General features: G+C 46.3%; 1 protein-coding gene and 1 non-coding gene across 2 annotated transcripts in view; one reads left to right on the top strand and one right to left on the bottom strand.

The window, feature by feature from the left end:
• SKOR1 (SKI family transcriptional corepressor 1) overlaps positions 1–24101 on the bottom strand; it is a 104545-nt gene that overhangs the window by 13742 nt on the left and 66702 nt on the right. The window lies entirely within an intron of this gene.
• LOC112205800 (U6 spliceosomal RNA) lies at positions 19980–20086 on the top strand. The gene has a single exon (XR_002939882.1). It is a non-coding gene; the product is annotated as a U6 spliceosomal RNA (small nuclear RNA).

Raw genomic sequence — 24101 nt, 5'->3', positions numbered from 1 at the left:
GGAGGCAGGTGAGCCGCAGAGCTGAAGTGAGTGTGCTGATGGTGCCTCTCGGGGGTTTCTTTCCCCTGTATGCTCAAGCCCTTCTGCCCTCAATGCCCTTTTCCCAACCCTCACCCCTTTACCAGCCTGGCTCTTCCTGTCCTTTAAGACTCAAGTAGGTTGCCGCCACCTCCTGGAAGCACCTCCTCACCCTCCCTACCCCTGCCAAGGCCCCTCCTTTGGCCGACTCCCATCCCTGGCTGTTCACCCTGGCTCCTGAGTTACTTGAAGACTCAGATCACGTTTTATCCTCAGGGCCTGGAACACAGAGGAGGCTCAGTGAATGTTTCACGGATGAATGGATTCTGAGGGCTTGGATCCAGTAGTGGGGACAATTTCTTCAGGAGGAGATCCCAGGACTTCCTCTCCAACATTTCTCACCTGACACACAGTAGCAGGGGGGTTAAGAGCCCATGTCTCAGTCTGGGTTCCACCACATACTAGTTGGGCAAGTCACTTAAGTTTCCTAACCTTAGTTTCCTCATCTGTAAAATGGGCATACCATTTTTTCTTTTTTTTTTTTTGAGACAGGGTCTCACTCTGTCACCCAGGCTGGAGTGCAGTGGTGGGATCACAGCTCACATCAATCTTGACCTCCTGGGCTCAAAGGATCCTCCTGCCTCAGGCTCCCCAGCAGCTGCAATTACAGGAGTGCATGCCACCATGCCCAGTTAATTTTTTTTATTTTTTGTAGAGACAAGGTCTGACCATGTTGCCAGGCTGGTCTCAAGCAATCCTCCCACCCCAGCCTCCCAAAGTCCTGGGATTATAGGCATGAGCCACCGCACCTAGCCAATGGAAATACCATCTACCAGTATCTACTTCAAAGGGCTGTTGTAAGGGTTAAATGAGATACTGCTTGACACAATTCCTGGGACATTACAAGTACTGATTTATTATTATTATTACTATTAATCATCATATGTTCCCTCACTTTCCAGCAGCACTCTCACTGACCCCAGTGACATGCAGAGACCAGGAAGCCCCTCCCAGCCCTTCAAGAACCATAAAACGATTACTCCCCATCTCTACTAAAAATACAAAAAAAATTTGCCGGGCATGGTGGCAGGCGCCTGTGGTCCCAGCTACCTGGGAGGCTGAGTCAGGAGAATGGCGTGAACCCAGGAGGCAGAGGTTGCAGTGAGCCGAGGTCACGCCACTGCACTCCAGCCTGGGTGACAGAGTGAGACTCTGTCTCAAAAAAAAAAAAAAAAAAAAATTACTAATCCCTCAATAAAACAGAGGCTTAGAGTTTAGCTTCACTGGATTTCTCTACCAAGGTAGCATCAGCCTGTTTTTAAATTTTTGGAAATATAATAAAGAAAAATGTTAAACAATTCAACACATTTTATCTTTTCGAGTGTTTTTTTCTTAATATTAAATGTAGTTCTAACCACACTATATCTGCATATGTGCATTCTATTGCCCATCAGTATCATTAAATCATGGCTGTTACATTGTCATAGATAGTGTCGAATACATCGTTTCTCAACTTTTCAGGAAAGGAATGTTAAAGGATAATTTCAAAAAAGATTATGATTCTCATGCAGATTTAAAATATACATGTGTTCTGGATTTTATTTAACTCATTATTAATGAGGGACCCAGTAGGAGCCTACAACCAGTTCAAAAGAGAATGCAAAGAACAGACACACATATAGATCAGGAAGATTGAAATGCATATGCAAATGGAGACAAAACTGGCTTCTTCCACAGTGCAGGAGGCAAGTGCATTGAGCATCCACTGGCTTCAAGGGATCCTCTCACCTTGCCCTCCCAAAGTGCTGGGATTACAGGCTTGAACCACCATGGCTGGCCTTGTGATTTTTTTTTTTTTTTTTTTTTGAGACAGAGTCTCACTCTGTTGCCTAGGCTGAAGTGCAGTGATGTGATCTCGGCTCACTGCAACCTCCACCTGCTGGGTTCAAGCAGTTCTCCTGCCTCAACCTTCCCAGTAGCTAGGACTACAGGCATGTGCCATTCCTACACTCCTCCCGCCCCACCCCCTAGCTAATTTTTATATTTTTAGTAGAGACTGACCTCAGGTGATCTACTTGCCTCGGCCTCCCAAGTGCTGGGATTCCAGGGGTGAGCTACCGCACCTGGCTATGAATTTTAAAATAAGAAAGAAGATGGCCATTTTACATACTGCACATTGAGACTCATAGCATGCAATCTTCCTGAAAGTTACTCAAAGACACTCTGCAACTGCCTGAAACATAAGTTGAAAATCAAGAATTTAAGGAAATACAGTATGGCTGATGGTCTTTTTTCAAAGATGACCATATCAGCATATACACATGCATGTACATGTGTATACATGCACACACGTGTGTACATATGTGGGCACCCGCACATGTTCATCTTACAAAGTGATCTTGACACACTTCCATGGAACTTGGGCAGAACTTTGTACCTGTCCCAACCACCAGGATGCAGCAGAAGTGACACTGAATGATTTCTGAGGCTAGGTCATAAAAGGCAATGGCTTCCACCTGGCTCGCTCTCTCTAGATGCTTGCCTTTGGAACTCAGCCACCATGTTGTGAGGGAGACCAGGCACACCAGAGGCCATGTGTGGGTATTCTGGTCAATAGCCCCAGCCAGGCCTCCAGCTGAGTGACAGCCAGCACCAACTTCAGGTAAGCAAGCCTTCAGATGATTCTAGACAAGCTAGAGGCTCAATTTTGGAGTTTTACTGCTGAGGCCTCAGACATTTCACATCTCCTTTGGAGGAGAGATAAGCCATCCCTGTTATACCTTGTCTAAACTGTAATGCACAGAAAGAGCAAGAGGTAATAAATGATTATTGTTTTAAGCATTAAGCTTTAGGATAATTAATTTTAATTTTTATTTTGTTTTATGTTTTTTGAGATAGTCTCACTCTGTGACCCAGGCTAGAGTGCAGTGGTGTGGTCTCGGCTCACTACCACCTCTGCCTCCCGTGTTCAAGCAATTCTCCTGTTTCAGCCTCCCAAGTAGCTGGGATTACAGGCATGTGCCACCACACCCAGCTAATTTTTGTATTTTTAGTAGAGACAGGGTTTCACCATGTTGGCCAGGCTGGTCTTGAACTCCTGATCTCAGGTGATCCACTTGCCTCGGGCTGCCAAGGTGCTAAGATTACAGGCATGAGCTGCTGCACCTGGCCTATTTTATTTTTTGAAACAGCCTCTCTCTGTCACCCAGGCTGGAGTGCAGTGGCGCAATCTTGGCTCATTGCAACCTCTGCTTTCCAGGTTCAAGCAATTCTCCTGCCTCAGCCTCCCAAGTAGCTGGGACTACAGGCACACACCACCTTGCCTGGCTAATTTTTGTGTTTTTAGTAGAGACGAGGTTTCGCCATATTGGCCAGGCTGGTCTCCAACTCCTGGCCTCAAGTGATTGGCCTTCCTCGGCCTCTCCTAAAGTGCTGGGATTACAGGCACGAGCCATTGCACCTGGCCACTGTTTGGGGCTAATTTGTTTTGCAGCCATAGTAAGTGAAGCCTGCAGGAAATGTGGAAACCATTTAAACACAGAGTATCAAATAAATAATTATAAACATGGCTAAAATTTGGATCCCGAATTTAAAACCAATTTTTTGCAAAAAGAAGACCTGTATCATTTTAAAAAAGAGAGGTGTGATAACCTAGGCCTCTAATGAAGAGATATGGAAGGAGGGCCTGAAAAACTTCTCACTTTATATTGGAAGGGAGGCAAACATGGTAGATTTATTTTTAATCTGATAGAGAAACATGGTGTGTTAGGATGTTCTTGCATTGTGTAAAGAAACACCTGAGACTGGGTAATTTATAAAGAAAAGAGGTTTAAATGGCTCATGGTTCTACAGAGTGTACAGGAAGCCTGGTGCTAGGCATCTGTTTGGCTTCTGGGAAGGTCTCAGGAAACTTTTACTCATGGGAGATGGCAAAGGGAGAGCTGGTGTTTCACATGGCAGAGCACGAGCAAGAGAGAGCGTGGGGAGGTGCCACACTTTACAACAACCAGATCTCATGAGAACTCACTATCTCCGGGAAAGCATCAAGGGATTTACCCCCATGACTCAAACACCTCCCACCAGACCCCACCTCCAACATTGGGGATTACATCTCAACATGAGATTTGGAGGGGAAGTCCAAACTGTACTACATGGGTTCAAAAAAGTTTTAAAAAATCTTCAAGGTGTTGGCAGAATTAAAACAATAGGCTATATACTTTTCAAATTACAGAAGATAAAAACAAATCATCAGCCAGGCACAGTGGTGCACCTGTACTCCTAGCTACTCAGGAAGCTGAGACTGGAGAATCATTTGAGACCAGGAGTTCAAGTCCAGCCTGGCAACATAGCGAGACCATGACTCTAAAAAATACATCATCGGCTGGGCACGGTGGCTCATGCCTGTAATCCCAGCACTTTGGGAGGCTGAGGCAGGTGGATCACAAGGTCAGGAGTTCAAGACCAGCCTGGCCAAGATGGTGAAACCCTGTCTCTACTAAAAATACAAAAATTGCAGGGCGCGGTGGCAGGCGCCTGTAATCCCAGCTACTTAGGAGGCTGAGGCAGGAGAATCACTTGAATCCAGGAGGTGGAGGTTGCAGTGAGCTGAGATCGCGCCACTGCACTCCAGCCTGGGCAACATAGCAAGATTCTGTCTTAAAAAAAAAAAAAAAAAAAAAAGGGCCAGGCGCGGTGGCTCAAGCTTGTAATCCCAGCACTTTGGGGGGCCGAGGTGGGCAGATCATCAGGTCAGGAGTTCGAGACCACCCTGGCCAACACAGTGAAACACTGTCTCTACTAAAAATACAAAAATTAGCTGGGCATGGTGGTGGGCGCCTGTAATCCCAGCTACTTGGGAGGCTAAGGCAGGAGAATCGCTTGAACCCGGGAGGTGGAGGTTGCAGTGAGCCGAGATTGTGCCACTGCGCTCCAGCCTGAGCAACAGAGCTAGACTCCATCTCAAAAAAATAATAAATAAATAAAAAATACATCATCATGCAATCTTGCATATCATAGAAGGCAAAAACAAAAACAAACATGAAAAAGAGAAGGCATAAACCAAAATAAAAGAAATAAAACCAAACATGCCAACATAAAAATAAACGCATGATACTAAAAGCCAAAGACCCTCAAACTGGGTTAATACGATTTAATTACTACAAGGTATCTATATTACTGTGTATCAGATATTTTTAAATAAAACCGCATTCTTTCCATCTGTAGGGTCTCTGCATTAGGCGAGCGTGCCTTTTAGGCCACCTCCTCATCAGTCCTGCCCTGCTCCCTGCTCATAGGTACTGAGTGCCACAGTATCCCCACAGACACAGGCAGAGACAGTCTAACGGAAGAGGTGAGGGTGGACAGAAGTGACTGCCTCAGAAAACCATACTTGAGTGTTAGAAGTGTGCTGCCCATTTGCTGGTGAGTGCAGCCCTGTACAGTGAATGAGGGCCTAAGCTTCTCCCTGCAAGCTTCCTGTCTGCAGGTTCTGGGCCACTTTAGAGGGCAAAGTATGCACAGGCCACCTACCATGTGACTTCCCCCAGCCCCAGTGGCAGGTTATTAGGGAAATTTCCATCTTGGACTCTGGCCAACAACTGACCACTAAGTTTTCTGAATGGTTCTCAGTTTTTGTCTTTTTCTGTGTCTCAAGTAGCTTTCGAATTTAAGTTGGAAGATGGCACATCAAGGAAGTTTGATCTGTGGTCATCTTAACTCTTGAAATCCTCTTATCTGTCCTTTGTAACAGAAGCTTTAAAGAAAAAAATGTGTCTATTAAGGCCAGGTGTGGTGGCTCACACCTATAATCCCAACACTTTGGGAGGCCAAAGTGGGAGGATCACTTGAGGCCAGGAGGTTGATGTTATAGTGTCACCTAGGCGACAGAGCAAGAACTTGTCTCTATAAATAAATAAATAAGATTTAAAATTCAGGTGCTGGTGATACAGGAGACAGAAAGAAATTATTTAGGCAGATCGTGAGGGTAAGAGTCCTCGGCAGAAATTCCCTTTCAACAAAAAGCAGCCCAAAATCATTGCTTTTCTAACAAAGAGCAGCCTGAAAAATCGAGCTGCAAACAGATAAGCAAGCTGGAAGCTTGCACGGGCGAATGCCAGCACCTGTGCCAATAGAAAAGGGTTACCTGAGGGCCAGGTATGTTCAATATGGAGGCTTCAACTTCCCTTTTGTCACCATGTGTACAGTAAAGGAACAGACAACATGGTGCCAGCCAGGTAGAAAGCTCATCTGCATAATAAAAGATTAGGGTGGGGGTGGCCAGACTTTTACACACTATGCAAATAGCATACCTAGTCCTAACCACTTTTTCATGCCTTATGCAAATGGCACACCTGGTCCAAGCACTCTTTCGTGCTGTATGTAAATCAGACACTACCTTCTCAAGCTCATCTATAAAACCCTGCATTTCACTGTGGACTGGAAACCTGTTCAGGACCCCTCTCCTTGTAGGAGAAAGGTTTTCTCTTTCTTTCGCCTTTTTTTTTTTTTTTTTTTTTGAGATGGAGTCTCACTTTGTCACCAGACTGAAGTGCAGTCGTGTGATCTCAGCTCACTACAACCTCCACCTCCCGTGTTCAAGTGATTCTCCTGCCTCAGCCTGTAGCTGGCACTACAGTCGTGCACCACCACACCCAGCTAATTTTTGTATTTTTAGTAGAGACGGGATTTCATCATGTTGGCCAGGATGGTTTCGATCTTTTTGACTTCGTGATCCACCCACCTCGGCTTCCCAAAGTGCTAGGATTACAAGTGTGAGCCATCATGCCTGGCCTCCTTCTATTAAACCTCCGCTCTTAACCTCACTCCTTGTGTGTCCATGTCCTTGATTTCCCTGGCATGAGACAATGAACCTCAGGTATCCCCCTAGGCGAATGATGCCACTTCACTGGGAGTACAGCAATGAATAAAGTCTGGCCCCTCACAGCTGGGTTCATGGTCTGGGAGGTGGCAGGGGAAGCAAACAAGTAAACAACTAACTCTAAACAAGGCAGAAGAAAATCAGCACTAAATATAGGCATCTGAGTGGGAAGAACAGGGAGGCGGGAGCAATTAATGAGGGTGAAGGAATGAGAGAAACCTTTATGGCGGGTTTTCAGGGCCTCACTCTAAGCCCACAACAGTGAACTATCAATGGAGGCAGCAGCCCATGCACCCAAAGTGCTGTAAGCACTTGGAGCCTGGGTCACCCAGGGGCAGCTCGGCCCCTCTGAGGGAAAGGGACCCTCCCCTGGGGCAGGGAGACTGTGACCCTTGGCAAGGGTGTGGGGAGGGGACAGATGATGGGCCAGATTGGCCCCAGGGGGTGAAATGTTGCTACTGATCAGAGGCGTCAGTTGTAGGCACTTTCTCAGTCCCAGGTTGGAGGGGGGAAGGAAAAAGATAAAGGGCTGCCAGCTCCAGGAAATGAGGGTGAGGGTCTCAGCTAAAAGGGGAGGAGAGAACGAGCATTTATTGAGTGCCTCAGGTGCCTGGCATCACAAAATCATTATCTAATGTTTGTAACAGCAAATTTTTTCTTTTCTTTTCTTTTTTTTTTTTTTTTTTTTTTTTGAGACGAAGTCTTGCTCTTGTCCCCCAGGCTGGAGTGCAGTGGCACAATCTTGGCTCACTGCAGCCTCTGCCTCCTAGATTCAGGTAATTCTCATGCCTCAGCTTCTGGAGTAGCTGGGATTACAGGCGTGCACCACTACACTGGCTAATTTTTGTATTTTAGTAGAGACAGGGTTTTGTCATGTTGGCCAGGCTGGTCTCGAACTTCTGACCTCAAGTGATCCTCCTGCTTTGGCCTCCCAAAGTGCTAGGATTACAGATGTGAGCCACCACACCCAAACTAACTGCAAATATGTATTGAGCATCTACTATGTGTCAGATACTGTTTCAGGCACTAGGAATACAGTGGGGAGCAAAACAAAAATCCTGCTCCTCCTCATGCACAAATACTTGACATAATTTCAGTGATAAATATTTATCAACAGTATTAAGTACTGTAAAGAAAAATAAATGGAAAAAGAATGAAAGGAGGTACTTAGTCCATTTCACAGTGCTATAAAGAACTACCTGAGGCCAGACACGGTGGCTCATGCCTGTAATCTTAGCACTTTGGGAGGCTAAGGTGGGTGGATCACTTGAGGTCAGGAGATCAAGACCAGTCTGGCCAACATGGTGAAACCCCATCTCTACTAAAAATACAAAAATTAGCCGGGCATGGTGGTGGGTGCCTGTAATCCCAGCTACTCAGGAGGCTGAGGCAGAAGAATCACTTGAACCCAGGAGGTGGAGGTTGCAGTGAGCCAAGATTGCACCACTGCACTCCAGCTTGGGCGACAGAGGGAAACTCTGTCTCAAAACAAAACAAAACAAAACAAAACTATCTGAAACTGGATAATTTATGAAGTAAAGAAGTTTTACTGACTCACAGTTCTGCAGGCTTAACAGGAAGCAAGACTGGAAGGCCTCAGGAAACTTACAATCCTGGTGGAAGGCGAAGGGGAAGCAAGCACATCTGACCATGGTAGAGCAGGAGAGAGAGCGAGAGCAAAGGGGGAAGTGCCACACACTTTCAAACAACCAGATCTCATGAGAACTGACTCACTATTAGGAGAATAACAAGGGGGATGTCTGCCCATGATCCAATCACCTCCAACCAGGCCCCTCTCACAACATGTGGGGATTACAATTTGAGATGAGATTTGGGTGAGGACACAGAGCCAAGCCACATCAAGGTGCTATTTTTCCTTTTTTTTTTTTTTTTTTTTGTCAGGGTTTCGCTCTGCTGCCGAGGCTGGAGTGCAGCGGTGCAATCATGACTCATAGCAACCCCAGCCTCCTGGGCTCAGGCGATTCTCCTGCCTCAGGCTGCCGAATAGCTGGGACCACAGGTGCATGCCCACCTCACCCAGCCAAGAGGTGCTATTTTCAAAAGATCATTAGGGAAGGCTTCCTGGAGGAGGTGACATGAGAGCAGAGACCTGAATTAGTAAAAGGAAGAGCCTTACATTTATTGAGAGGTGTTTATCTTCCCCGGTCTAAAGATGTAGAAACAAATCTCAGAAAAATACTCTGGCTTTCCCAAGGTTACAAAGTTTCTAAGCCCTTCTCTAGGGAGAGATTCTGGGCTCAGGTTCACACTCAGAGGCAGCACCTGAGCTTTGGACCCACCTTTAACTGACAGCTGTGGTCTCACAGTTCTTAGACCACACCGCTTGGTAAGAGGCCAGCCCACTGTTTTATTTCTTCCCCTCCCCCTTCTCATCCTTCCTCCTTTCCCTCCTTTTCCCCCTCCTCGTTCCTTCTCTCTCTGCTTCTCCTCTTCCCCCACCTGCTTCTGTCTTCCTTTTACAGCATTTTATTATAAATACTGCAACGTGCACAACACATAAAGGTTCAGTTCAGTGCACAACTCTAGGGAGAACACCTGAGTAACCAGCACCCAAGTGAAGAAACAGGCAAATTAATTTCTGCTGTTTAAGCCACCCAGTCTGTGGAACTTTGTTAGGCGCCCCCAACCCCCTACTCCCAGAAGCCTTTATGTGTCGCCTCCCATTTTCTTATTTTTGGTAACTTCCTTGCTTTCATCATTTTACCATTTGTATACACGTCCTTAAACAATAGTTTGGTCTTGCCTAATTTTGAACTTTATATAAATGGTATAGTTCTGTATATGTTATTAGTGCCTTTCTTCTTCCACTCAGTATCATGTTTACAAGATCTGTCCACATTGCTGGTGTGTTAGTCTGCTGGGGGGTTAGGGGTGCCTAACAAAGTTCCACAGACTGGGTGGCTTAAACAGCAGAAATTAATTCTCTCACAGTTCTGGAAGCTAGAAGCCCAAGATCAAGGTGTTGGCAGGGTTGGTTTCCCCTAAGGTCCTCTCCTTGGCTTGTCAACAGCTACATTTTCTCTGTTTTTACATGGTCTTTTCTCTGTGCATGTCTGTGTCCAGATTTCCTCTTCTAATAAGGACATCAGCCATATTGGATTAGGGTCCATCCAATAACCTCATTTTAATTTAATTACCCCTTTAAAGACCCAATCTCCAAATATGGTCACACTTTGCAGTACTAGGGGTTGGGATTTCAACATACAAATTTGGAGGTAGAAGTGGGGGATATAATTCAGCCCCTAACACTGGAGGTATTGGTTGGTGCAAAAGTAATTGTGGTTCTTGCCATTACTTTCAACGGCAAAAAACCACAATTTCTTCTGCGCCAACCTAATAACTGTAGTTGATTCATTTTCATGACTGCATAGTATTCTATTGCATGAATATACCACAGTGTGGATATCCATTCTTCTGTTGATGGGCACTTGAGTTGTTTCCAGTTTGGGACCATTACAGACAATGCTACCTTGAACATTGTTTTACCTGTAACTTGGTGCTGATGTGCATGAGTTTCTCTAGGGTATGTAACTAGAAAGGAAGAACTGAGTCATAAGGTATACTTATCTTCAATTTTAGGAGTATGCCATTTTCCAAAGTGGTTGCACCAATGTCCCCACTCCCCAGCCATATATTCTCATATCTTGGTTGCTCTACTTCCTCATCAGCACTTGGCATTGTAAACTAAAAATAAAATTCTAAGCCCCCCAACTGACTGAATGGAGCCCCCACTCTTGGCCAACAGGACTTAAAAACTGAGTTCCTGGTCATGACGAGACAAGAGGTCATATTGCAATTTGGACACAATAACTGAGCAGCATTGTATTTATTTATTTATTTTTTAGAGACAGGGTCTTACTCTGTCACCCAGTCTGGAGTGAAGTTGCATGACCATAATTCCCTTGCAGCCTCCAAGTCCTGGGCTCAAGTGATCCTCTCACCTCAGCCTCCCAAAGTGCTGGGATTACAAGTGTGAACCACTGCATCCAGCCCAACTGATCAGCTTTAATGTTAAAATAGAGATAATAAGACTGACAGAATGGACTCTTTATGACTATATCAAACTATAAACAACACCTAAGGCCACGCAATGCAAGGGTTAGGTCACTACGCTCCGCTACACTTAAAAAATAAACTCTGTTCCAACCGCCACAATGTTTTTCTTTTTCTCCAGCAGCTAAACAAGCACTGCCCTTGAAATAAGCAATATTAAAATAATCTGCAACTCAATCCACCGCCAGATGCTACCTAACTGACCCCCTGTTCCACCAGACATAACTACAGCTTTGATTGGACAAGAGTTATTTCAGTTAACTTTCTCCTGATGAGAAGACCACCAACCATGGACTGGTCTGGCTGGTTTACAGAGACTGCACACTTGAGTGCCTTTGTGTCCTGAAAAGACCTTTTGACATATAGAGCCTAACTGTACTACATTTAAATGTTACATTTAAAAGTCTCCACTGCAAAGAGAACATGGGTCATATGTAACATGCATGTTTATTCAATTATGCATGTATTAGGACCACCTCCATGAATATTCATAGCTCCTCCTGTATCCTGTTGAATACCTATACTTGGCCAACCATTCAGCTTAAATTCCTGTCTTACCCTTCCCTCTCTCCCTTGAAGTGTGTGTTTCTGGGCTTCGACCAAGGCTAACACTTCCCAGCCTGTCAGAATGGCCACCTTGCTGGCTATAACCCTTTATAAGAAACAAAGCTCTCCTTTCCAAATTAATATATTGATTGAGTTTTTAGTTAACAGCATTATCAGACTTCTCAGTGTTAATTGTGAGGTGGTTTTGTATTCCCCTGATGATTAAAGATGTTGAGTACATTTTCACATTCACCATTTGGAGCTCCTAATTTGCAATGCACCTGTTCAAGTCTTTTGCTAGCTTTTCTAATGTCTTTTTAAAATTTGTTAATCTCTTCACTTTCTATGCTCATGGCAATTTTATTCTAAGAGCATAATTAACACTTTCCTGCCACTGCACCTTCGTCAGGACCATTTGATCCACACTGAAAATGTGTATTAACTTGAATCTCAGAGAGCAAGTGTTGGAGGCTTCATCCCTTCCTTCTTGAAAGCCCTTCGGCTTCTTATGGAAACATTCCACCCTTCCCCTCCAATTTCCTACCTCCACATGTGGATACAGCCTCACTTCCTACTTAACCTGCTGCTACACCACCCTCACTGGATTATGAAAGTTGAATGCAATCATGTGTAAATGTCCAGCATGGTCCTGAGAACCCTGTATGGTATTAGTAAATATGACTTCCCTTCCTCCTTCTTGTTGTTGTGCAGAACGGAAGATGAGCAACAGCCAAGAGTACCACGTACTGAGTGCTCCTGAGTGTTAGGTGGTATGCTGAGTTATGGATTTTACTTGGGGCAGTAATGGCCTCCCCCTTGCCTTTCCTGCTTGGAACTTGGAGCTCTAGCAAGCATCTTGGACCATGAATTGTGGCCCTAAAGGATAAAAGAGCCCGGCCGTCTGCCACAATGGAGCTACCAGACAAGTCCTTAAAAGACAACTTGTTTCATGTGAAAGACAAATAAACCTCTATCATCTTAAAGCCACTGTTATTTGCTTTTCTATGATACAAAACAGAGCCTAATCTTGACTCTTAACGAGAAATACATGTTTTCAGTTCATTACAGACATGTGTTTGGTTGAGCCAAATTTTCCTGTCTCTATGAAAATCATTTTTGCTGGTCAGTAAATGATAATACATTTAAATGTCCACACTAAAATTTATATTTTTCAAACAGCCCATTGGGTATTTTCATGTGATATAAGTAATTGAGACATAGGGCCTTAAGTAGCTAAGACACTGGTATTCCCTATGATAGAAAGCATCCTTGCTCTTTATAAGAGGATATCTTATTTAAGCAAGCACACAAAGGTAATATGTCAGGATACTGAGGAGGTAATGAATTCATTTTTCTTTAATTGAATTAACAGCAAGTATCCACAGAGCTCTTCCTGTCTAAGTTAGCCAGACTGAGTGTATTGAGACAGTTTAAGGTGAAACTCTCAAGCCATGGTCCCTAGTCTCCATGACTGGAATGAGATAAAGATATAGGTAATGTCACTGTCATATAGCAGGCTAATGTGTTTGGTCACTGTGTTAGTCCATTTTCACATTGCTATAAAGAACTGCCCGAGATTAGGTAATTTATAAAGAGGTTTAATTGACTCACAGTTCTGCATGGCTGGGGAGGCCTCAGGAAACTTACAATCATGGTGGAAGGCAAAGGGGAAGCAAGCGCCTTCTTCACAAGGCGGCAGTAAGGAGAATGAATGCAGGAGAAACTACCAAACACTTATAAAGCCATCAGATCCCGTGAGAACTCACTCACTATCACAAGAACAGCATGGAGAAAACTGCCCCCATGATTCAATTACCTCCACCTGGTCTCTCTCTTGACACATGAGGATTATGGGGATTACAATTCAAGATGAGATTTTGGGTGGAGACACAGCCAAACCATATCAGTCACTGAATCATTATTAAAATAGGAGGTAGTACATACATGCACGCATACACACACACTAATGAGGAGGTTGAAGAGTTTAGAGAAAGGCAATGTGATGCAGGGGTGAACACTATGGATTCTGATTTAAGGCCCTGGATTATTCATTTAATCTTTCTGAGCCTGTTTCCTCATCTGAAAAACAGTGGCTCTTAAAACAGATGTATTGTGAGGATTAAATGAGGAAATGCATATAAAATGGCTGGCACAAAGGAAGCACTGAATAGATGTTCCATAAGGTGGGTTTGTTTTTATTTTTAACTTGTCAATAGGCTAATCTTGAGCAAAGACTAATCTGTCACTTCGGTAGAAGGCTTTACTCCAGGCCATTTGAGCCAACCCCCAGCCAGGCCATTTGAGCCAACCCCCAGCCAGGCCCATGGAGCGAGCCCGCTGAAGCCCTGATCCCAACACCCTGGCCTGCGGTGGGTCCCAGGGCCCCTCACCTCCCCAAGGGAACAATGCTGCACATCACCAAAGCCCAGAAGAGCTTGCCGGTGTAAGTACAGATTAAGTTCCAGTTTTTATTTAAAGATCCTAATTTCTGGACATTTATTTTGGGGATTACAGTGGTGGCTTAAGCTTCTTTAAGACGTTTTAAGTTGAAGTCTTTCCTTCACTTGGCTGCTAAAGTTTAATTCAGTGTAATTATTTCATATGGCATCGACTATAATAGTTTCATAATTTCTAGTATATTAAGCACTTAATATGTTGTGTCATTTGAAATCACATATTAAATTCAGCAAAGTACATTTTAATGAGAGCTAAGTGGTGTGAAAATATTAATACAGTGTGATGTTTCATTTTGGTGCTCTGATTTTGTAGGTCTGTTCCTAATGCACAAATGCCTCACTCACCAGGTAAGGGGAATGCTGAGCTGCCTGAGGCTCCAATGGGTGTCTGACAATACTGATATTCCTGTCTTTTGTTGTATAGCAATTTACAGTGGCATTTCAATGGAGCCTCACAACCCTGTATGGTAAGTAGAAAAATCATCACTTCCATTTTAGAGACGAGAAAACAGGGTCAGCAACTGGAAGAGACTGGTGACCCACCTAGTCACAGTTGATGAGACATAAATATGGACCTTCTTGGCTGAAAGCCATTGCAGTGTTCCCCTGTACCACTGCTGCGGTCACTGTAGCCTTGGCAGGGAGCGATGTCTGGACTCCAGGGCAGCCAGGATTTGGAGGAGGTGTGACACTTTTCCTCCCATCCTTGCAATCCCACACAGGGAAACTGAGAGCTAGAGAGAAGCTGGCAGACCCCATGCTCAGACTTGGCAATTCCTCTTTTTGCACCTTCTTTCTGAGCAAGTCCTCCACACCCTAAACCTAAGCGCCTTATGCCCTTAGGCCATCCTGGGACTGCCAGAAAAAAAGGTCTTGATGAAATAAATTACAGTGAACCCTCGATACAGCAACAGCTCAAAATAATGACGCATCAGTGGCAGGATTTAAGGCAAGAGTAAGAGGAGTAAGAGATTATTTGGAGAAAACACTCCAGAACCCCTCAAACTGTACTCCCATATTACATGTCGGTGTAAAGTGAGCCCTCGGAGTCAGAGAGATCCGAGAGCAAATTCCAGGACCGTCACTAACTAGCTGTGTCCTTAGATAGGTCACCTAACCTCTGTAGGCCTCGCCTTTCCCTATCAGTAAAAGAGGAATAATAACCAGCACTACCCCTGCACCCCCATGCTTATGTCCCAGAGATACTCACATGAAATAGGATGCCAGAAGACCCTGTGTTGGTCTTAAAGGGCAAGGAATCGTACTAAACTACGTAAACAGGTATTACTGAGTCTATGTAGTGTCCCGTCTCAAAACATAACTGCATCTTAACCAGGGCCTTTGGAAACTCAAATCCAAAGGATTAAAGACATCTGGGCAAAAATACTCCCCGTCGTGGCTAAAAGGAGCAAAACTTAGGGACTCCTCCCTACCCTGCTATTTTTACCTTAAAGAAAGTTTATTTCATGCAGATAGTTGCAAGACGAAGGAAAAGAAGAATAAGTAAGTGGTTATGTATTGAGCATTAGAATAGCCCAGGACTATTGTAAACACTTGGCATCAATCAGCTCATCCAATGTGCTAGGGCCTTTCACACCCAATCCTGCATTTAACCTTCAAATGACCCTGCAAAGCAGGCAGCACAATCACCATCCCACAGGTGAGGAAACAGATCTTTTAAGACATTCTGGGCACAAATATGAGATCTGGGGGAGAGTAAAAGGGGCAGCCTGGGCTGTGCAGGGGGAGGGGCGGGACCAGAGGGCTCCATTGAGGCCCGGCATCTGGGATGGATTAGAACTGATCTCAACACACCAGGGGCCACCCGAGCAGAGCAAGGGCTCTGGGCACACCGGGCTTACAAGTCTTAAAAGAAACTCCCTCTGAGAGGTCAGCTGGCCACAGCTGACCCTGTCTCTTCCCCCAGGCCACCCTCTGAGCTGTGGGCACACAGACCGATTTGCCTACTCCACCCCCCTTCAGCTTAACTTTGGAAAAACTCATTCACATTGAGGTGAATTAGGTGACAGAGTGCACTTCAAAAGAGATGTTATAAGAACAAGGCTTAACTCAGAGCATGAGCAGCTCACAGGAATTTCAGGCAGCCTGGGGGAGTGGGTCCTCCCCCACACTCAGGCCTCCTCCAACCCCGCTCTGGCCATGCTCTGTGTCTGAGGCCTTTGGAGCTTCAGGGTCAGGCATGTGAACTCAGCGCATTGTCCCTGTGCTACAATCCCAGGGCAACACCTCCTGAAACCACTAATGCCATTCCTCCCAGGCCTGCACATAAACAAGGTCACAGGGGCCTCTCTCCACATCCCCGCTCCTTCCTCCCTCCTTCCCTCCGGTGGGGCTGATGGGAGTCCCCAGCCCTTCCTGCTTCAAATAAAATGATACACGAAAACATGCAATGCTCTCTGGCTGTAAGAGAAACATTACATAATTTTAGAGAATGCTAAGAGTTCATGTCTTCACTGACATTTTTTCCATATGAAACAGCCCATTTCTTAATTGTTCGAAATAAAGTTGGCTCTGCTCTCTCCTACTCAGGTAGTGGGAAGTACCACCTCAAACAGGATAGGGGGACCACTCCTCATCTCTTGGGGTTCTGTAGTCCAGAACATTCAGGGAAGACTGCCAGGACTCAGTTCTTTTCAGGCCTGCAGAGTGAAGAGAAGCCAACAACTCTGAAGGCGGCAGGAGCCGGCTCCCACTGCAACTCCAAGCCTGCCCACCAGTCCAGTCCTCTCTGGCACCCACACTCTCCTCGCCTGCAATGCCTATTCCCTCAAGGCCTGTGGGGGCTTGGGACTTCCCATGAAGTCATGGTCCACTCGGCTCTCCCCTCCCTGAGCCCCTCCATGCTGCCTCCTCTCCTCCACCTCCATGCTACACTCAATGTATCCCCTCCCCTTCACCAGCCTCCCGCTTCGTCTGTACTGGCCTTTGGAGCTCAGAGGCATGTTGTGATACGGTTCAGCAGGTCCCAGGCCCTAGATCCACAGCCGCCCCTGTGGGCTGATCCTGGGGCCCTCCATGGCTCCAGGATGACCAGCTTGCTTCACCCTTCTCAAAGAGAAAAGAAAAACCCTCTTGAATTTTTACATCTTGCTAATTATTATTTTTTTTCATGGTACTGGGAGAATGCAGAATATCAGAAAATTACAATTATCCAAAAACGTCCTTCAGTTATCCAGCTGCAAGAATGCCAGCATTTCAATGCTGAAAAATGTCAAGGATCATCTCTAGGGTAGTTTCCTCACTTTGCAGAAGCTAAAACAGAACCAGAGACAGAGAGGTACAGGGAGCAGGCCAAGGTCACAAACAGTTCCAGGTGGAATGAGAACTAGAACTCAGATCTTTCTCCTCTGCAAAATTGCTCGACAAGAAAAAATAGACAAAAAATTGGCGGGGCGCGGTGGCTCACGCCTTTAATCCCAGCACTTTGGAAGGCTGAGGCAGGCAGATCACTTGAGGTCAGGAGTTTGAGACCAGCCTAGCCAACATGGCGAAACCCTGTCTCTACTGAAAACACAGACATTAGCCGGGGGTGATGGCACACACCTGTAGTTCCAGCTACTCAGGAGTCTGAGGCAGGGGAATCGCTTGAACCTGGGAGGAGGGGTTGCAGTGAGCCAAGATGATGCCACTGCACTCCAGCCTGCTGAAGAGAGTGAGACTCTGACTCAAAAAAAAAAAAAAAAAAAAAAAAAATTAGCCCAGCATGATAGTGAGCCTGTAGTCCCAGCTACTTGGGAGGTGGAGGCAGGAGAATCTCTTGAACCCAGGAAGCAGAGATTGCAGTGAGCCAAGATCACACCACCGCACTCCAGCCTGGGTGACAGAGTGAGACTCCATCTCAAAAAAAAGAGTCCAGACATGGTGGCTCACGCCTGTAATCCCAGCACTTTGGGAAGCCAAGGTAGGTGGATCACCTGAGGTCAGGAGTTCCAGACCAGCCTGGCTAACATGGTGAAACCCCGTCTCTACTGAAAATACAAAAATTAGCCTGGCATGGTGGCTGAGGCAGGAGAATTGCTTGAACCCAGGAGGCAGAGGTTGCAGTGAGCTGAGATTGCACCACTGCACTCCAGCCTGGGTGACAGATCGAGACTCCATCTCAAAAAAACAAACAACAACAAAAAATCTACCTCTGGCTCAAAGTAACACATGCTCATGTAGCCAGAAATGTTGAACCAATAACTAGGTGTATCTCATGCTAGTTTCCACAATAAGGCATTTATGAAACCACCAGCCCTACCTGTTCTAAATAAATGAATAAAAATGTGGATGCTAATTGAAGATTAGCATCATCTCCCATCCATGTTAATGTGCTTTTTGGTTATTTGCAATTCTCTTTTGTAAATCTGAGGTAAACATCATTGTCCAAATTAGCTCTTTTCACTCAATAAAGGCCATATTAGAATTCTGAGGTTTGCGTTTGCCTACTGCTTATTTAGTAAGGTCAGATGAGAAGCTAGTCAAATGACTTCCATTTCACTTAAGAGGCGTACCGAGTGGGAGAACTCAAGCCTCCAAAGCCCGAACTCCCTGTCAGTGGCTCCCCAGGTCCCTCCCCTCTCTCAGTACTGAGCCACAGCACTGCTGGGAGCAGCAACTACCACCACAGTGGTCTCCCGGGAAGGGCTGGCCCAGATGGGTGACACTGACTCAGGTGGTTGCAAGGTCCTCTGCCTGGATCTCGGTCCCCGTCCTCTCAGCGCTGCCGCCATTATCATCAATGACAGCTCCAATGTCACCTTCTCTCTTGCCCCACTGAAGTGGCCATCATCCCCCAGGCACTTTCTATGCCACACTTTCACAGCACACGTCTCGGCATCCAGAGGGCTCTTTCATGTCTGCCTGGCTCCCCTGCTGGAACCGAGCTCCATGACCATAGCAACCCTGCCCACTCACGCATCCCTGAAGCCCGGGTGCTGACACCACAGATGTTCAATATTTGTTGAAGGAATGGAAGTAGGAAGGAAAGTCTGAGCTGGTCAGGGCTTCTGGAGTAACTCTAACAAGGAAAGCGGAGGCTGCACTTGTGGTCTCAAATCTTTTCCAAACTCCACTGCGTAAAAAAAAAAAGTCTTTGAAACCAGACTCGCATCCAAATCCCAACTACTTTAACCAGTGGCAGGATCACTGGAGCTGATGGTTTAACCTCCCAGAGCCTGTTTGCTAAACTGCAAAATGGGGGAAATGATACCATTTAGGTTAAGCGCCTGGCTCTTTCTAAATGTTGGCTCAAACGGTGGTGACCCTTCCCAGACTTCCACCACTACTGGAAGTTTGCGTCCCAAAGCAGACACCCTCATCGCCTTGGCTCCGAACGCAGAGAGCTAGTTCCGAGAAGCCGAGGGGAAGCTGAAGGCGCGCCCTGGCCCACCCTCCCCACGATCCCCCGCCGCAACCCCTGTCGGCCCCTTCCGGCCCACAGTGGGTGGCCCCAGGCCTCGCTAGGGTCACGTCTCTCGGGTCCCCGCGCAGGAAAGGGTCCAACCAGCGACTCGCAACCTTTTCGGGGTCCCGAGTCGAACACCCGTGGGAATCCCATGGGCACCATGGCCCCTCGCTCCAAAAATGCTTTCGCGTCGCGCAGACACTGCTCGGTAGTTTCGGGGATCAGCGTTTGAGTAAAAGCCCGCGTCTGATCCCTCCGCGCCTCCCCGGCCCCAGTGGAAAGACGCGCAGGCAAAACGCAACACGTGACGGAGCGTGACCGCCCGCCGAGCGCGCGCCAAGGTCGGGCAGGAAGAGGGCCTATTTCCCATGATTCCTTCATATTTGCATATACGATACAAGGCTGTTAGAGAGATAATTAGAATTAATTTGACTGTAAACACAAAGATATTAGTACAAAATACGGACGTAGAAAGTAATAATTTCTTGGGTAGTTTGCAGTTTTAAAATTATGTTTTAAAATGGACTATCATATGCTTACCGTAACTTTAAAGTATTTCGATTTCTTGGCTTTATATATCTTGTGGAAAGTAAGCAACACCGTGCTCGCTTCGGCAGCACATATACTAAAATTGGAACGATACAGAGAAGATTAGCATGGCCCCTGCGCAAGGATGACACGCAAATTCGTGAAGCGTTCCATATTTTTACATCAAGTTGTTTTTCTGTTTGGTTTTTTTTACACCAAGTTTATACGCCGGTGCACGGTTTACCACTGAAAACACCTTTCGGCCGGGCGCGGTGGCTCACGCCTGTAATCCCAGCACTTTGGGAGGCCGAGGCGGGCGGATCACGAGGTCAGGAGATCGAGACCATCCTGGCTAACACGGTGAAACCCCGTCTCTACTAAAAATACAAAAAATTAGCCGGGCGTGGTAGCGGGCGCCTGTAGTCCCAGCTACTCGGGAGGCTGAGGCAGGAGAATGGCGTGAACCCGGGAGGCGGAGCTTGCAGTGAGCCGAGATCGCGCCACTGCACTCCAGCCTGGGCGACAGAGCGAGACTCCGTCTCAAAAAAAAAAAAAAAAAAAAAAAAAGAAAACACCTTTCATCTACAGGTGATATCTTTTAACACAAATAAAATGTAGTAGTCCTAGGAGACGGAATAGAAGGAGGTGGGGCCTAGGCAGATTCATCTCTGCGGTGCATTTTGCATCTGGCCCTCGGGCCCCAGTTTGCGATCTTTCCCATCTTGCCTCTGCTTCCCTCTGCACAATCCTGAGTATTGCAGTACCTTACACTTAAGGAAATTTCGTCTTGCCAAAGTTGATCCATTTCAGCTCCGAAACATAACAGGAACTAGTGCAACGATAAACGTATGAGGAACTTGCAATAAGAGTGACAGAATCCTTTGAATCAAAAAAAAAAAAAAAAGCCACCACTTAGTGAGTATCTACCATGTCAAGGGCTTCACCAATATTTCATTGAAATATTCCAGACCAAATAAATAAATAATAAAAGAAAAAAAGAAAAGGGGGAGGGGGCAGAAAAATAAAATAATGTTTAAAAAATTCCTGACAGCCCCACCCTGTGGGTTTTACTGTTTTACTGTCATCATTTTACACCAATCACTGAGAGGTAAAGCCTGATAAGACTTACAGAGGCACAGACCCTGAAAAGATCGGGACCCAGGTCTCAGGTAATTGAGTTACAAAAACACAGTCCCGAGTGGTAAGACAAAGAGGAAACAAAGTCCAACCACGTTCAGATTTCCTGCGATGACTTAGGCAATGTTTTCTGAAATATCTTTCCAACAGAAAAATGGTGCAACTGCTTTGCTAGTGCTTCAGCATGCACGTGGGCCCTGCGGCCACTGGGACCTCAGTTGATCTGCCGGGAGCGGCCGCACAGCTCCCAGCCTCCAGGCGCGCCGCAGGAGGACTGTCAGGCTCGAAGCCCCGGAGCCACCCAGGGACAGCGGCGGGTACTCTACCAGCGGGCGCTGGGAGCTGCAGGGCAGCATTCCATTCAGGACTCATTCCTTTTCTCTTCAGTGGAGGTGAAATGATCCTTTCCAGGTAACAGCCGAGAACAGGGGACTGCGGGACATCTCCGCCTCTTCCTTGGCTCTGGGCCTTCGATGTAAGGCGTTAGAGGACAATCTTTGTTGGCTGGATTTCTGTTCTTCCCCTAGAGATATCTGGTTCTTTGGAGGCCACTTGGGCAATTGGGTGAGTAGTTTTAAATGTCTCCCTTGGGATGCCAAATAAGAAAACGACCAATGTCGGTGTGGCTCCCTCTCCTTCAGCACAGACAACCCATCAGACTGGAATATTATTAGGCTACGTATGTGGAAGGGGGTGTTATGGGGAGTAAAATAGAATCCAAGAGTGAAGGACTTGGCCCAAAAAGGACTGTTGAGATTGTTCTAAAGAAACTGGTCGGGCGCAGTGGCTCACGCCTGTAATCCTAGTACTTTGGGAGGCTGAGCTGGGAGGATACCAAGGTCAGGGGTTCGAGACCAGTCTGGCCAACAAGGTGAAGCCCCGTCTCTACTTAAAAGAAAAGAAAAGATTAGAACAGAAATTAGGAAAGAGACAGGCAGTTCCTAGCCCCAGAAAATCCAGAGACCTGGCTGACTTCCTTTCCTCTGCACTAACCTGCTGAGGGAACTTGGGCAAGTCTTCGCCTCTTTGGACACATAGAGTCAATGCATTGGCGTTGCAGGATGCCCTTCCAACCTCTGTGCTTGTAGATTCTTATGAATGTGTCTCCAGAAAGCTCAATAGTCCATGCACTGGCGTTGCAGGATGCCCTTCCAACCTCTGTGCTTGTAGATTCTTATGAATGTGTCTCCAGAAAGCTCAATAGTCCATGCACTGGCGTTGCAGGATGCCCTTCCAACCTCTGTGCTTGTAGATTCTTATGAATGTGTCTCCAGAAACTCAATAGTCCATGCATTGGCGTTGCAGGATGCCCTTCCAACCTCTGTGCTTGTAGATTCTCATGAATGTGTCTTCAGAAAGCTCAATAGTCCAGGCTTGAAAAAGCACTGGTTTGTCCTCCTTTCTGGGCCCCCTTTCTGGGCCCCTGGAGGAGAGGAGGGTGACGGACTGGGGTACATTTTGGGACTCTAAAAGCATTCCTGGCTTGAGTCTCAGGAAAGTGAATTCAGAGGGAGTTGTAATCTTTGCAAACACCAATACAATAGCACTTCTTGTATGCCAGGAGCTGTTCTCAGTGCTTTACATATATTAACAGAAAACAGTTCTATGAAGTAGGTACTGTTAATCTCCCTATGTTATAGATGAGGAAGCTAAGGCACAGAGAGATTCAACAACTTGCCCAATGTCACTCATCAATGACAGGGCAGCATTGAGACCTCAGTAAATCTGGCTCCAGAGTTTGTGCTCTTAGCCAAACATCTGAGGATGGAGAGAGGAGATGAGGCTGTTTAGAATTCATGGGAAGAGCATGCAGATCCAGTTCTGCTTTTGTTGGTGTTCTGAATTCAAGGCAGGAGTCACATGTTTGCAACGGATCAAGGCTTTAGAGCAGGGTAGCTACGAATGGGTGGACCTGTGTGCCAGTGACCTGGAAAAGTATGATGGAGTGAAGGAATACCCCCTTTAGGACACAGTTGGAACAGGAACAAAGTTTTCCTTTTCTAGGTTGACAATCACTTACCTGATACCTGCTCCCAAAAGGAATCCTATTGATGAAGGATCTTCTTTCTGAGCAGTAAACCTGTGTTTAATTAACCTTATGCAAATGAGCTTAATTGCTTATCAGTGGCTGTTGTCCAGAAGCACCTAGGGATTCCTTCCCTCAGACATTTTCAGCACCTAGATGAACCGCAAAGTTGGAAGCCTTTCATCTAGACATGTGTTGTGTGCCTGTGGAGCCCTGGGCCCTGTGTTGAAGATTGCAAGGAAAAGCAAGGTGTGACCCCTGCTGTGGACTTACTTTCAGTCTTAGGGCAACAGACACTTACAACCAAGAATAACAAAGGGAGGTGAGTGCCCTGCTAGCCTCATGAACCGAGTGCCACTAGAACACAGAGTCACCTGTGCTCCAGGAATTAAGGGGTCTTCTAAGTGGTGCTTTTGCACACAGGTTACCCTGATTTGCAGAGGACATGGAGATGGGAAGGGACTTACTGCTTTCTCCCGTGGGGGTGAAAAATAAACCCACTTGATGCTGTCTCCAACGGCGGCTCCAACTTTGCTCAGTCTCTCACTCTGGATTTGCCAGAACAGTTGGGGATAGAGATCATCTTCCCACTGCGGATCCCAAGAGGGGCCCCGGCTTCCGTGCACTCTTGTCCCTTACCCCAGACCTGGGACTCCAGAGCCAGACCTCCTGTAGGCACCGCTGGGGACCAGGCCAAACCAAACACTCCAGGAGAACAGCCCACAGGATATTCTGTGTTCAACTGCCTCCTCCAACTTCCAGGCCCCACTTTTTCTCCCTGGGAGCCCAGGCACCCTGGTCTGGGCCTTCGGGCGTTGGCTGTAATGCTTAAAATCTGTCGCAAGGTGGCAACATTGTGGCGAGAAATAGACTTTTTTTAAATCCTGGGGTTTTTTTTTCAAAGCATATTTTCCCTATTAATGTTTCATTTAACTTAATTAGAATCTGGTAAACTAATTAAAGTAGCTACGAGCCCCGCAATCAGCAATAATTCGTATAATTATTGATAATTACATCCATACCAATCGTTTG

This window comes from Pan troglodytes, chromosome 16, assembly GCF_028858775.2.
Source record: "Pan troglodytes isolate AG18354 chromosome 16, NHGRI_mPanTro3-v2.0_pri, whole genome shotgun sequence".
Lineage (NCBI taxonomy): Eukaryota > Metazoa > Chordata > Mammalia > Primates > Hominidae > Pan > Pan troglodytes.
The sequence above is the reverse complement of the archived record's forward strand: the minus strand, read 5'-3'. Positions and strand labels throughout refer to the sequence as shown.